At 51.2% G+C, this 15,275-nt stretch overlaps 1 protein-coding gene across 3 annotated transcripts in view; it reads left to right on the plus strand.

Annotated features, from left to right (window-relative positions):
- Positions 1–9,357: 9,357 nt before the first annotated feature.
- Positions 9,358–15,275, plus strand: part of LOC138352916 (uncharacterized) — a 230,529-nt gene continuing 224,611 nt past the window's right edge. For all 3 annotated transcript variants that reach the window (XR_011222991.1, XR_011222989.1, XM_069305564.1), the window contains exon 1: positions 9,358–9,569. The gene's annotated coding sequence lies outside the window, so the exon portion shown is untranslated. The remainder of the gene's footprint in view (positions 9,570–15,275) is intronic.

The raw sequence follows: 15,275 nt of genomic DNA on the forward strand, positions 1-15,275 counted from the left end.
TGACGGACCAGTGATGGACCAGTGATGACGGACCAGTGATGATGGACCAGTGATGACGGACCAGTGATGACGGACCAGTGATGGACCAGTGATGGACCAGTGACGGACCAGTGATGGACCAGTGATGGCCCAGTGATGACGGACCAGTGATGGACCAGTGATGGAGCAGTGACGGATCAGTGATGACGGACCAATGATGGACCAGTGATGACGGACCAGTGATGACGGACCAGTGATGACGGACCAGTGATGGACCAGTGATGGACCAGTGATGGACCAGTGATGACGGACCAGTGATGGACCAGTGATGACGGACCAGTGATGGACCAGTGATGATGGACCAGTGATGACGGACCAGTGATGGACCAGTGATGACGGACCAGTGATGGACCAGTGATGACGGACCAGTGATGGACCAGTGATGACGGACCAGTGATGACGGACCAGTGACGGACCAGTGATGATGGACCAGTGATGGAGCAGTGACGGACCAGTGATGATGGACCAGTGATGGACCAGTGATGACGGACCAGTGATGACGGACCATGCAGTGATGGACCAGTGATGACGGACCAGTGATGACGGACCAGTGATGACGGACCAGTGATGGACCAGTGATGACGGACCAGTGATGATGGACCAGTGATGACGGACCAGTGATGACGGACCAGTGATGGACCAGTGATGGACCAGTGACGGACCAGTGATGGACCAGTGATGGTCCAGTGATGACGGACCAGTGATGGACCAGTGATGGAGCAGTGACGGATCAGTGATGACGGACCAATGATGGACCAGTGATGACGGACCAGTGATGACGGACCAGTGATGGACCAGTGATGACGGACCAGTGATGGACCAGTGATGACGGACCAGTGGTGATGGACCAGTGATGACGGACCAGTAATGATGGACCAGTGATGACGGACCAGTGATGGACCCGTGATGGACCAGTGATGGACCAGTAATGACGGACCAGTGATGGACCAGTGATGACGGACCAGTGATGGACCAGTGATGATGGACCAGTGATGACGGACCAGTGATGGACCAGTGATGACGGACCAGTGATGGACCAGTGATGACGGACCAGTGATGGGCCAGTGATGACGGACCAGTGATGGACCAGTGATGGACCAGTGACGGACCAGTGATGACGGACCAGTGATGACGGACCAGTGATGATGGACCAGTGATGGCGGACCTGTGATGGACCAGTGATGACGGACCTGTGATGGACCAGTGACGGACCAGTGATGACGGACCAGTAATTACCTAAGTGTAGTTACAGGATGAGAGCTACGCTCGTGGTGTCCCGTCTTCCCAGCACTCTTTGTCATATAACACTTTGAAACTACTGACGGTCTTGCCTCCACCACCTTCTCACCTAACTTGTTCCAACCGTCTACCACTCTGTTTGCGAAAGTGAATTTTCTTATATTTCTTCGGCATCTGTGTTTAGCTAGTTTATATCTATGACCTCTTGTTCTTAAAGTTCCAGGTCTCAGGAAATCTTCCCTATCGATTTTATCAATTCCTGTTACTATTTTGTATGTAGTGATCATATCACCTCTTTTTCTTCTGTCTTCTAGTTTTGGCATATTTAATGCCTCTAACCTCTCCTCGTAGCTCTTGCCCTTCAGTTCTGGGAGCCACTTAGTAGCATGTCTTTGCACCTTTTCCAGTTTGTTAATGTGCTTCTTAAGATATGGGCACCACACAACCGCTGCATATTCTAGCTTTGGCCTAACAAAAGTCGTGAACAATTTCTTTAGTATATCGTCATCCATGTATTTAAAAGGAATTCTGAAGTTAGAAAGCGTGGCATAGGCTCCTCGCACAATATTCTTTATGTGGTCCTCAGGTGATAGTTTTCTATCTAGAACCACCCCTAGATCTCTTTCTTTATCAGAATTCTTTAAAGATTTCTCACATAATATATAGGTTGTGTGGGGTCTATGTTCTCCTATTCCACATTCCATAACATGGCATTTATTAACATTAAATTCCATTTGCCAAGTGGCGCTTCATGTACTTATTTTGTCCAGGTCTTTTTGAAGGGCATGACAATCATCTAAGTTTCTTATCCTTCCTATTATCTTAGCATCATCACCAAACATGTTCATATAATTCTGTATACCAACTGGTAGATCATTTATGTAGACAATAAACATCACTGGTGCAAGAACTGAACCCTGTGGTACTCCACTTGTGACATTTCTCCAGTCCGATACATTGCCTCTGATCACAGCCCTCATTTTTCTATCAGTCAGAAAATTTTTCATCCATGTTAGAAGCGTACCTGTCACTCCTCCAATATTTTCCAGTTTCCAGAACAACCTCTTATGTGGAACTCTGTCGAAAGCCTTTTTTAGGTCCAGATAGATGCAGTCAACCCAACCATCTCTTTCCTGTAATATCTCTGTTGCTCGATCATAGAAACTGAGTAAATTCGATACACAGGATCTTCCAGATCGAAAACCATACTGTCTGTCTGATATTATATCATTTCTCTCCAGGTGTTCTACCCATTTAGTTTTAATTATTTTTTCCAATATTTTGACTATTACACTTGTCAATGATACCGGTCTATAATTGAGGGGGGTCTTCCCTGCTTCCACTTTTGTAGATTGGAACTATGTTAGCCTTTTTCCACACATCAGCTACAACTCCTGTAAACAGGGATGCCTGAAAAATCAGTTGAAGAGGATTGCTGAGCTCAGGTGCACATTCTCTCAGAACCCATGGTAAAACTCCATCTGGACCAACTGCTTTGTTCTTATTTAGCTCCTTGAGCATTTTTTCCACTTCGTCTCTAGACACCTCTATGTGCTCTATGTTGTTCTCTGGAATTCTTATTGTATCTGGTTCCCTGAAGACTTCATTTTGTGCAAACACACTTTGGAACTTTTCGTTTAATGTTTCACACATTTCCTTTTCATTTTCCGTGAATCTATTTCCCATTTTCAACCTCTGAATATTATCCTTTACCTGCAATATGTTGTTTATGAATTTATAGAATAGACCTGGTTCTGTTTTACATTTGTCTGCAATCCCTTTTTCAAAATTTCTTTCTGCCTCTCTCCTCACTGCCGTGTAGTTGTTTCTCGCATCTTTGTATCGCTAGTACGTTTGGGGGTTCGGCCTCTTCCTGTATTGATTCCATTTTTGTGTCTTTTGATCTCTGGCTCTCTCGCACTTTCTGTTGAACCAATCCTGTTTCCTAGTTCTGCTTCTCTGTTTTGGTATAAATTTTTTTGTGCCTTTATCATATATTTCACAAAACCTGACATACATCTCATTCACTTCCTTGCCTAGCAACAAGTCTGTCCAATTATACTCACTAAAAAAATTTCTAAGGTTGCCATAATGTCCTCTCCAAAAGTCAGGTTTTTCATTTGCATCGACTGTCATATTTTCTTCCAGATTATAACGCATTGCATACTTTATTCTCAAAAAGACATGGTCACTTTTACCCAAGGGAGGAAGGTACTGAATGTCAAATATTTCTTCCTCCTTCCTGGTAAATATCAAATCTAGCATAGAGGGAACGTCCCCTTCCCTCATCCTCGTAGCTTGTTTAACATGTTGATACAAGAATGTTTCCAGGATGAGGTCTACAAATCTACAGGTCCAGAAATCTTCTGTTTTAACTTCACATGCTTCCCAGTCTATGGATTTCAAGTTGAAGTCGCCGACTATCAACAGTCGTGAACTATCGTTATCCGCTCTAGCTATGATCTCTCTCATTATTGTTATAAGACCTTCTCGTGTACTATCTAGCTCCTCCTTTGACCATGTGCTGCTTAACGGTGGACTGTATGCATTTATGATCATTAGTTTATCATCCTCATGGCAGATCTCAAGTGCTATTATGTCAACTTCTTGTGGATTGGCAGTCACTATTTCGTTCACCTTTAGGTGTTCTTTCACCAGCACAGCAACGCCACCGCATTTCCTAATTTTTCTGTCCTGTCTCCAAATTGAGTAGCCCCATGGGAATATGACCTCATTTAAAATAACATCTTCAAGTTTTGTCTCCGTGAGTGCAACAATGTCTGGTGTCTGCAGCTGTATTACATCACTTAACTCCACTATCTTTGATCTTACTCCATCTATGTTGGTGTATGCAATCTTCAGGAACTTGTTCCCCCTCTTACTATAACATCACATTGCCGGGTTCTTGTTCTGTTGGTCTCATGTGTGGGTGTCTCCTCTCGATGTCTATCATGGTGTTTGGTGCTACAACTTTCCGGTCTTTGTGAGTTTGTTGGGTCGGTGAGATCTTCATTGGATGTTTGTTTGGGTATTCTCTTTGTCACTGCTAATGAAACGCCCATATCACCCAGCACTGCTCCTGTGCCGGGTAAGTCCACGACGGGCTCATCATAGCCCGTGCTACTTGCCCCGCTCCTGTGCCAGGTAAGTTACGGGCTCACCATAGCTCGTGCTACTTGGAACTTGTTCCGAGTAGCTTAATCTATAACAACATCTTATTTTCACTCCCCCTCTCTCTAATGATTTTGTTGATTTGCCTTTATGTACCACTTTACTGGTCTGCCTACCCCTATCACTTTGTAGAAAAAAAAATTGATTTCTTCTTCTTTCCTGCTCTCATTTAAACGTTTTGCCTCGGCGAGGTTCAGTTTCAGCTTCTCTCTATCTTCTTTTGAAAGATCTCGTCTTAACGACCACACTTTCCCATCCTCATCACTTTGTAATTTTCTAGCATTCCTTAGTACTTCTTCCATCTGTTTGGTACCATTTAGGGTGATCCTCAAAGGTCGATCTTTCCCTTTTACATATCTGTCTATTCTCACTGATGGACCAGTGATGACGGACTAGTGATGGATCAGTGATGACGGACCAGTGATGGACCAGTGATGATGGACCAGTAATGGACCAGTGATGGAACAGTAATGGACCAGTGATGGATCAGTGATGACGGACCAGTGAGGACCAGTGATGATGGACCAGTAATGGACCAGTGATGGACCAGTGATGGACCAGTGATGGACCAGTAATGGACCAGTGATGGATCAGTGATGACGGACCAGTGATGACGGACCAGTGATGGACCAGTGATGATGGACCAGTGATGGACCAGTAATGGACCAGTGATGGATCAGTGATGACGGACCAGTGATGACGGACCAGTGATGACGGACCAGTGATGATGGACCAGTAATGGACCAGTGATGGACCAGTAATGGACCAGTGATGGATCAGTGATGACGGACCAGTGATGGACCAGTGAAGACGGACCAGTGATGACGGACCAGTGATGACGGACCAGTGATGATGGACCAGTGATGACGGACCAGTGATGATGGACCAGTGATGACGGACCAGTGACGGACCAGTAATGACGGACCAGTGACGGACCAGTGATGATGGACCAGTGACGGACCAGTGATGGATCAGTGATGGACCAGTGATGGACCAGTGATGACGGACCAGTGATGGACCAGTGATGACGGACCAGTGATGACGGACCAATAATGACGGACCAGTGATGATGGACCAGTGATGATGGACCAGTGATAACGGACCAGTGATGATGGACCAGTGATAACGGCACAGTGATGTACCAGTGATAATGGACCAGTGATGAACCAGTGATAACGGACCAGTGATGGACCAGTGATGATGGACCAGTGATAACGGACCAGTGATGATGGACCAGTGATAACGGCACAGTGATGTACCAGTGATAATGGACCAGTGATGGACCAGTGATGATGGACCAGTTATGATGAACCAGTGATAATGGACCAGTGATGACGGACCAGTGATGGACCAGTGATGACGGACCAGTGATGGATCAGTGATGGACCAGTGATGGATCAGTGATGACGGACCAGTGATGACGGACCGGTGATGACGGACCAGTGACGGACCAGTGATGGATCAGTGATGACGAACCAGTGACGGACCAGTGATGGACCAGTGATGACGGACCAGTGATGACGGACCGGTGATGACGGACCAGTGACGGACCAGTGATGGATCAGTGATGACGGACCAGTGATGGACCTGTGATGACGGACCAGTGACGGACCAGTGATGGACCAGTGATGACGGACCAGTGATGATGGACCAGTGATGACGGACCAGTGATAACGGACCAGTAATGGACCAGTGATAACGGACCAGAGATGGACCAATGATGGACCAGTGATGGACCAGTGATGACGGACCATCAATGCACTGAATACCCGAAATAAATCATTATATATTTACATTTTACTGAAAATTTCCACTAAAATACTTAGTGGCAGTAAAGTGCTATGCTCTTTACGATTTTATTATATACTTTTGTGTATAATCTGAGCAGATGTTTATGTATATTTCTGTTGTATGACTTTTATTTTATGACTTTTTATGTTCTTTTCTAATGTTCGGGAGTCAGGTTGTTGTTGTTGTTGTTAAAGATTTAGCTACTCAGGACGAAGTGTCCATGTAGCACGGGCTATGGTGAGCCCGTAATTGAGTTTGGTTATACATGATAACCTTTTTCCTGTGATATTTGGGTCTAAGTTTAAAATGGAGGAGAGGACTTCTCCTTTTTCCCTGCTTATTTATCACTTCTGTTTTAGTGCACTGGTTTTAATCTTGTTTTATTACCATTATCTTGGTGGCGGATGTAGATGCAGAATGCTCACTAATGAGTCCCATTCCTCAACAGCTTTTCTGATCATTGTAGTCGCGGTGGAATGTGCATCTAATGCAGCTGCTGTCGTTGGATTAATGTTGAGTTTGATGCGCAGGGGTTCAGTAGCTTCACATTCCAGTAAGTAGTGCAATAGTGGCGCCTCTGCTTCTGTTCCACAGATGTGACACTCTTTAACTATTGGGTTCATTACCTCCCAGCAGCACTTGTAACCAAGTCTGAGTCTGTGTATGGCTACTGCAATGTCTCTGGATATCTTTTTGCCAGGCTTGAAAGAGTAGTAACCAGTGGCTTGTTCGTACCATATCGCAGTGGATCTTCCTTCCGCTACTTTGGCTCTGTGGCGACTTTTGATATTTGAGAATATTTTCTTCTTGATTTGCTCCTTAATCTGTGAGAAACTTGGAGGTATTTGAACCTGTACAACAGGTAGAGCAGTGGCAGTTTTTGCTAGTGAGTCTGCCTTTTCATTACCTTCTATGCCAATGTGACTTGGTATCCAGATAAGGGTGATTGACAGCCCTAGATTATGGGCATCTTTTCCTATATGTTGAATTTCTGTGAGGAGTTGTATATTATCTCTGTGCTGACTGGGTAACAATGCCTGGAGCGAAGATTTAGAGTCGGTATGAATGATGACATCATGTAAATTATTCTCAATTGTATAGTTTATTGCCTCCTTCAGGACATATAATTCTGTTTGCAATGTTGAGCACCCACTATACATGCTCCAGTAAGCTTCATGGTTGGTAGTGTAAACTGCTGCCCCAGAAGAACCTTTTTCTTGATCAACTGATCCGTCTGTGAAGATGTGAGTTGTTGTAGGTCTTGAGATGGTTTCCATTTGTCGTTCTATGACTGCTTTGATCCTCTGCGAGTCACATGCTGATTTTGTAACTGGTAATCCTTCAATGATGATATTTAGACTCTATTCTTCCCATGGAGGAGGCTGCCGAAAGTGTTGATATGGTCTGTCTGCTCCTTTGTATTTAATGGTCCATTTCAAGTCCACTTTCTCTAGAATCTTGAGCAGATTATCCGTCCATGCACTTGTTCTTTATTATAGGTTTCTCTGAAGCGATCTGTGTATGCTGTCTTTGATTGGCAGTCTGGCGGTGGTGCCAACAAGTTTTGCTGTTATGGCGGCTATCCTTTGTTTGATCCTGTTTTCTAATGCTGGTAAGTTGGTTTCCATTCTTAGACTCTCTCGACGCGTCCATATAGGTGCTCCCAGCATTGTTCTGAGACCATCATAATAAGGGATTGATTGATAAAGATTAAGCCACCCAAGAGGTGGCACGGGCATGAATAACCCGTAAATAATAAGGAAATTTGTTGTTGTTTCAGATTTATCTGCTCAGAACGAAGTGTCCATGTAGCACGGGCTATGGTGAACCCGTAATTGAGTTCGGTTATTCGCGATAACCTTGTTTCTGTGATATTTGGGTCAGGTTTAAAATGGAGGAGGGGATTCCTCCTTTTTCCCTGTTTGTTTATCACTTCTGTTTTAGTGCACTGGTTTTAGTCTCGTTTTATTAACGTTATCTTGGTGGGGGATGTGGATGCACCTGTACAACTCTACGCTCCCAATACATACACTTTACCATACACCTTTACTTGCACCTCAATATACACACCTGCACACATGTTACACAGCCCCCCCCCCCCTATACTAAACCATACACCCCCCCCCCCATTCATCACACAGAGACTCTGATCTGAAACTTTTCTTTGACAGATGTTATAGAACTCACTATCACCACACCTGAAATAAATATCTCTTTGATATCTCCAGAGTCAAACTAACTCTGTATAAACACTCTACGCAAATAAAGGGACATAGTCTATGAACTCGCTCCCTAATGAATTAAAAAGTTGTCCATCCTACCGCTTATTCAGAAGTACCACCAAAAAGTACCTAATTTCATCTTCATAGTTTTCTACCTAGTGCTTCACACTCGCACTGTATCTTGTGCTGCCCCAAAATATGTGTCTAAGCCATATAACTTCACCGTTGTATCTTGCCATCATCTTATCATGGTTGTTATGTTGAACTCAAATTTTACTACAATATACCTAGAAATAATCTTCAAATTTTACTAAAATGTACCTACTAATATTCTTCAAATTTCCTTACAATGTACGTGTTAACTTTTCTCAATTTAGCTACAATTTACCTACTTAAAATTATCTGTTAGATTAAGGACCTGCCTGAGACGCTATGTGTGCTAGTGGCTTTACAAGAATGTAAAAACATCAATGCTATGCTCTCTAATAAACCTATTGTACCTTCTTGTATATATATAAATAAATAAACAAACTCCTGTGTATATAAAATAAAGACAATTAAAAAGTCAGTTTCGGCAGAGATCAGTAACCAAAGAAAATGTACGGAGCAAGATGGGGGGCAAGCGAGCGAGTGACGTCATCACAACAAAAGCAAGCTGCTACACGAGGTGTAGACGACGACCCGTGTGATAACACTGCCGCTCCTCAACTGATAACAATATCGCCACTTAATCAACAACAACTCTGATAAGAAGAACTGCAGCTACCATCAAGAAGAAGATAACACTGCCACTCATCAACTGATAACAATGTCGCCGCGCAATCACTACCAACAAGATAACAACTGTGATAAGAACTGCAGCTACCATCATGAAGAAGATAACATTGACGCTCCTCTCTGTCTTAGAGACGGTCACCTGTGTCCACAATACCCGCCAAATTGTCCCTCCCACAGTACTCTCAGGACACTTATGGCAGTGTAAGTGTGTGGTGAGGCCACACCACTGAAGACATTGAGGATATACCACGAGGGAAAGACAAAACTGTTGAAGGAAGGAGTCACTGGCTCCACCTGACCACCTTGTTCCTCGCACTCTCATCATCCTCCGTAAGTACTGGAGTACTTTCTGCTACACCATTGTCTTACACCCCAACATGCAATTGTTGGGGTGTGGAAATAGGCCTATGGCATTGTTGGGGTGTGGACGTAGGCCAATGGCATTGTTACACACCCTCACTGTTGCTCGCCCCCCACACCCTCACTGTTGCTCTCCCCCCACACCCTCACTGTTGCTCTCCCCCACACACACCCTCACTGTTGCTCTCCCCCACACACACCCTCACTGTTGCTCTCCCCCACACCCTCACTGTTGCTCCCCCCACACACTCTCATTGTTGCTCTCCCCCCCACACCCTCACTGTTGCTCACCCCCCCACACCCTCACTGTTGCTCTCCCCCCCAAACCCTCACTGTTGCTCTCCCCCCACACCCTCACTGTTGCTCTCCCCCCACACCCTCACTGTTGCTCTCCCCCCACACCCTCACTGTTGCTCTCCCCCCCCACACCCTCACTGTTGCTCTCCCCCCCACACCCTCACTGTTGCTCTCCCCCCCACACCCTCACTGTTGCTCTCCCCCCACACACCCTCACTGTTGCTCTCCCCCACACACCCTCACTGTTGCTCTCCCCCCACACCCTCACTGTTGCTCTCCCCCCCACACCCTCACTGTTGCTCTCCCCCACACACCCTCACTGTTGCTCTCCCCCACACACCCTCACTGTTGCTCTCCCCCCACACACCCTCACTGTTGCTCTCCCCCCACACCCTCACTGTTGCTCTCCCCCCACACACCCTCACTGTTGCTCTCCCCCCACACCCTCACTGTTGCTCTCCCCCACACACCCTCACTGTTGCTCTCCCCCCCACACCCTCACTGTTGCTCTCCCCCCCACACCCTCACTGTTGCTCTCCCCCACACACCCTCACTGTTGCTCTCCCCCACACACCCTCACTGTTGCTCTCCCCCACACACCCTCACTGTTGCTCTCCCCCCACACACCCTCACTGTTGCTCTCCCCCCCACACCCTCACTGTTGCTCTCCCCCCACACCCTCACTGTTGCTCTCCCCCCACACACCCTCACTGTTGCTCTCCCCCCACACCCTCACTGTTGCTCTCCCCCCACACACCCTCACTGTTGCTCTCCCCCACACACCCTCACTGTTGCTCTCCCCCCCCACACCCTCACTGTTGCTCTCCCCCCACACCCTCACTGTTGCTCTCCCCCCCCACACCCTCACTGTTGCTCTCCCCCCACACACCCTCACTGTTGCTCTCCCCCACACACCCTCACTGTTGCTCTCCCCCCACACACCCTCACTGTTGCTCTCCCCCACACACCCTCACTGTTGCTCTCCCCCCCACACCCTCACTGTTGCTCTCCCCCACACACCCTCACTGTTGCTCTCCCCCCACACACCCTCACTGTTGCTCTCCCCCCACACACCCTCACTGTTGCTCTCCCCCACACACCCTCACTGTTGCTCTCCCCCCCACACACCCTCACTGTTGCTCTCCCCCCACACCCTCACTGTTGCTCTCCCCCCACACACCCTCACTGTTGCTCTCCCCCCCACACCCTCACTGTTGCTCTCCCCCCCACACCCTCACTGTTGCTCTCCCCCCCACACCCTCACTGTTGCTCTCCCCCCCACACCCTCACTGTTGCTCTCCCCCCCACACACCCTCACTGTTGCTCTCCCCCCACACACCCTCACTGTTGCTCTCCCCCACACACCCTCACTGTTGCTCTCCCCCCCACACCCTCACTGTTGCTCTCCCCCCACACCCTCACTGTTGCTCTCCCCCCACACCCTCACTGTTGCTCTCCCCCCACACCCTCACTGTTGCTCTCCCCCCACACACCCTCACTGTTGCTCTCCCCCACACACCCTCACTGTTGCTCTCCCCCCACACCCTCACTGTTGCTCTCCCCCCACACACCCTCACTGTTGCTCTCCCCCCACACACCCTCACTGTTGCTCTCCCCCACACACCCTCACTGTTGCTCTCCCCCACACACCCTCACTGTTGCTCTCCCCCACACACCCTCACTGTTGCTCTCCCCCCACACACCCTCACTGTTGCTCTCCCCCCACACCCTCACTGTTGCTCTCCCCCCACACCCTCACTGTTGCTCTCCCCCCACACACCCTCACTGTTGCTCTCCCCACACACCCTCACTGTTGCTCTCCCCCACACACCCTCACTGTTGCTCTCCCCCACACACCCTCACTGTTGCTCTCCCCCACACACCCTCACTGTTGCTCTCCCCCACACCCTCACTGTTGCTCTCCCCCACACACCCTCACTGTTGCTCTCCCCCCACACACCCTCACTGTTGCTCTCCCCCCACACCCTCACTGTTGCTCTCCCCCCACACCCTCACTGTTGCTCTCCCCCCCACACACCTCACTGTTGCTCTCCCCCCACACCCTCACTGTTGCTCTCCCCCCACACCCTCACTGTTGCTCTCCCCCCACACCCTCACTGTTGCTCTCCCCCCCACACCCTCACTGTTGCTCTCCCCCCACACCCTCACTGTTGCTCTCCCCCCCACACACCCTCACTGTTGCTCTCCCCCACACACCCTCACTGTTGCTCTCCCCCCACACACCCTCACTGTTGCTCTCCCCCACACACCCTCACTGTTGCTCTCCCCCCACACACCCTCACTGTTGCTCTCCCCCCCACCACCCTCACTGTTGCTCTCCCCCCCACACCCTCACTGTTGCTCTCCCCCCACACCCTCACTGTTGCTCTCCCCCACACACCCTCACTGTTGCTCTCCCCCCACACCCTCACTGTTGCTCTCCCCCCACACCCTCACTGTTGCTCTCCCCCCCACACCCTCACTGTTGCTCTCCCCCCACACACCCTCACTGTTGCTTCCCCCCACACCCTCACTGTTGCTCTCCCCCACACACCCTCACTGTTGCTCTCCCCCCCACACCCTCACTGTTGCTCTCCCCCCCACACACCCTCACTGTTGCTCTCCCCCCACACACCCTCACTGTTGCTCTCCCCCCCCACACCCTCACTGTTGCTCTCCCCCCCACACCCTCACTGTTGCTCTCCCCCCCACACCCTCACTGTTGCTCTCCCCCACACACCCTCACTGTTGCTCTCCCCCCACACCCTCACTGTTGCTCTCCCCCCCACACCCTCACTGTTGCTCTCCCCCCCACACCCTCACTGTTGCTCTCCCCCCACACACCCTCACTGTTGCTCTCCCCCCACACCCTCACTGTTGCTCTCCCCCCACACCCTCACTGTTGCTCTCCCCCACACACCCTCACTGTTGCTCTCCCCCCACACACCCTCACTGTTGCTCTCCCCCCACACACCCTCACTGTTGCTCTCCCCCCACACACCCTCACTGTTGCTCTCCCCCACACACCCTCACTGTTGCTCTCCCCCACACACCCTCACTGTTGCTCTCCCCCACACACCCTCACTGTTGCTCTCCCCCACACACCCTCACTGTTGCTCTCCCCACACACCCTCACTGTTGCTCTCCCCCCCACACCCTCACTGTTGCTCTCCCCCCCACACCCTCACTGTTGCTCTCCCCCCACACCCTCACTGTTGCTCTCCCCCCACACACCCTCACTGTTGCTCTCCCCCACACACCCTCACTGTTGCTCTCCCCCCACACACCCTCACTGTTGCTCTCCCCCACACACCCTCACTGTTGCTCTCCCCCCCACACCCTCACTGTTGCTCTCCCCCCACACCCTCACTGTTGCTCTCCCCCCACACACCCTCACTGTTGCTCTCCCCCCCACACCCTCACTGTTGCTCTCCCCCCCACACCCTCACTGTTGCTCTCCCCCACACACCCTCACTGTTGCTCTCCCCCCCACACCCTCACTGTTGCTCTCCCCCCCACACCCTCACTGTTGCTCTCCCCCACACACCCTCACTGTTGCTCTCCCCCCCACACCCTCACTGTTGCTCTCCCCCCCACACCCTCACTGTTGCTCTCCCCCCACACCCTCACTGTTGCTCTCCCCCCACACCCTCACTGTTGCTCTCCCCCCCACACCCTCACTGTTGCTCTCCCCCCACACCCTCACTGTTGCTCTCCCCCCACACACCCTCACTGTTGCTCTCCCCCACACACCCTCACTGTTGCTCTCCCCCCCACACCCTCACTGTTGCTCTCCCCCCCACACCCTCACTGTTGCTCTCCCCCCCACACCCTCACTGTTGCTCTCCCCCCCACACCCTCACTGTTGCTCTCCCCCCACACACCTCACTGTTGCTCTCCCCCCCACACCCTCACTGTTGCTCTCCCCCCACACACCCTCACTGTTGCTCTCCCCCCACACACCCTCACTGTTGCTCTCCCCCCACACCCTCACTGTTGCTCTCCCCCCCACACCCTCACTGTTGCTCTCCCCCCACACCCTCACTGTTGCTCTCCCCCCACACCCTCACTGTTGCTCTCCCCCCACACCCTCACTGTTGCTCTCCCCCCACACACCTCACTGTTGCTCTCCCCCCACACACCCTCACTGTTGCTCTCCCCCCACACACCCTCACTGTTGCTCTCCCCCCCACACCCTCACTGTTGCTCTCCCCCACACACCCTCACTGTTGCTCTCCCCCCCACACCCTCACTGTTGCTCTCCCCCACACACCCTCACTGTTGCTCTCCCCCCACACCCTCACTGTTGCTCTCCCCCCACACCCTCACTGTTGCTCTCCCCCCCACACCCTCACTGTTTGCTCTCCCCCCCCCACACCCTCACTGTTGCTCTCCCCCCAACACCCTCACTGTTGCTCTCCCCCACACACCCTCACTGTTGCTCTCCCCCCACACACCCTCACTGTTGCTCTCCCCCCACACACCCTCACTGTTGCTCTCCCCCCCACACACCCTCACTGTTGCTCTCCCCCCCACACCCTCACTGTTTGCTCTCCCCCCACAACCTCACTGTTGCTCCTCCCCCCCACACACCCTCACTGTTGCTCTCCCCCACACCCCTCACTGTTGCTCTCCCCCACACACCCTCACTGTTGCTCTCCCCCCACACACCCTCCACTGTTGCTCTCACCCTCACACCCTCACTGTTGCTCTCCCCCACACACCCTCACTGGGTTGCTCTCCCCCACCACACCCTCACCTGTGCCTCTCCCCCGCCACACAGCCCTCACATGTTGCTCTCCCCCCACACACCCTCACTGTTGCTCTCCCCCCCACACCACATCACTGTTGCTCCCCCCAACACCATCACTGTGCTCTCCCCACAACCCTCACTGTTGCTCTCCCCCACACCCTCACTGTTGCTCTCCCCCCACACCCTCACTGTTGCTCTCCCCCCCACACACCCTCACTGTTGCTCTCCCCCCCACACCCTCACTGTTGCTCCCCCCACACCCTCACTGTTGCTCTCCCCCCCCACACTCACTGTTGCTCTCCCCCCACACACCCTCACTGTTGCTCTCCCCCCCACACCCTCACTGTTGCTCCCCCCACACCCTCACTGTTGCTCTCCCCCACACACCCTCACTGTTGCTCTCCCCCCCACACCCTCACTGTTGCTCCCCCACACCCTCACTGTTGCTCTCCCCCCAAACACCCTCACTGTTGCTCTCCCCACACACCCTCACTGTTGCTCTCCCCCCCACACCCTCACTGTTGCTCCCCACACCCTCACTGTTGCTCTCCCCCCCACACACCCTCACTGTTGCTCTCCACACCCTCACTGTTGCTCTCCCCACACACCCTCACTGTTGCTCCCCC

The sequence above is a fragment of the Procambarus clarkii genome, chromosome 55 (assembly GCF_040958095.1).
Source record: "Procambarus clarkii isolate CNS0578487 chromosome 55, FALCON_Pclarkii_2.0, whole genome shotgun sequence".
Classification (NCBI taxonomy): domain Eukaryota; kingdom Metazoa; phylum Arthropoda; class Malacostraca; order Decapoda; family Cambaridae; genus Procambarus; species Procambarus clarkii.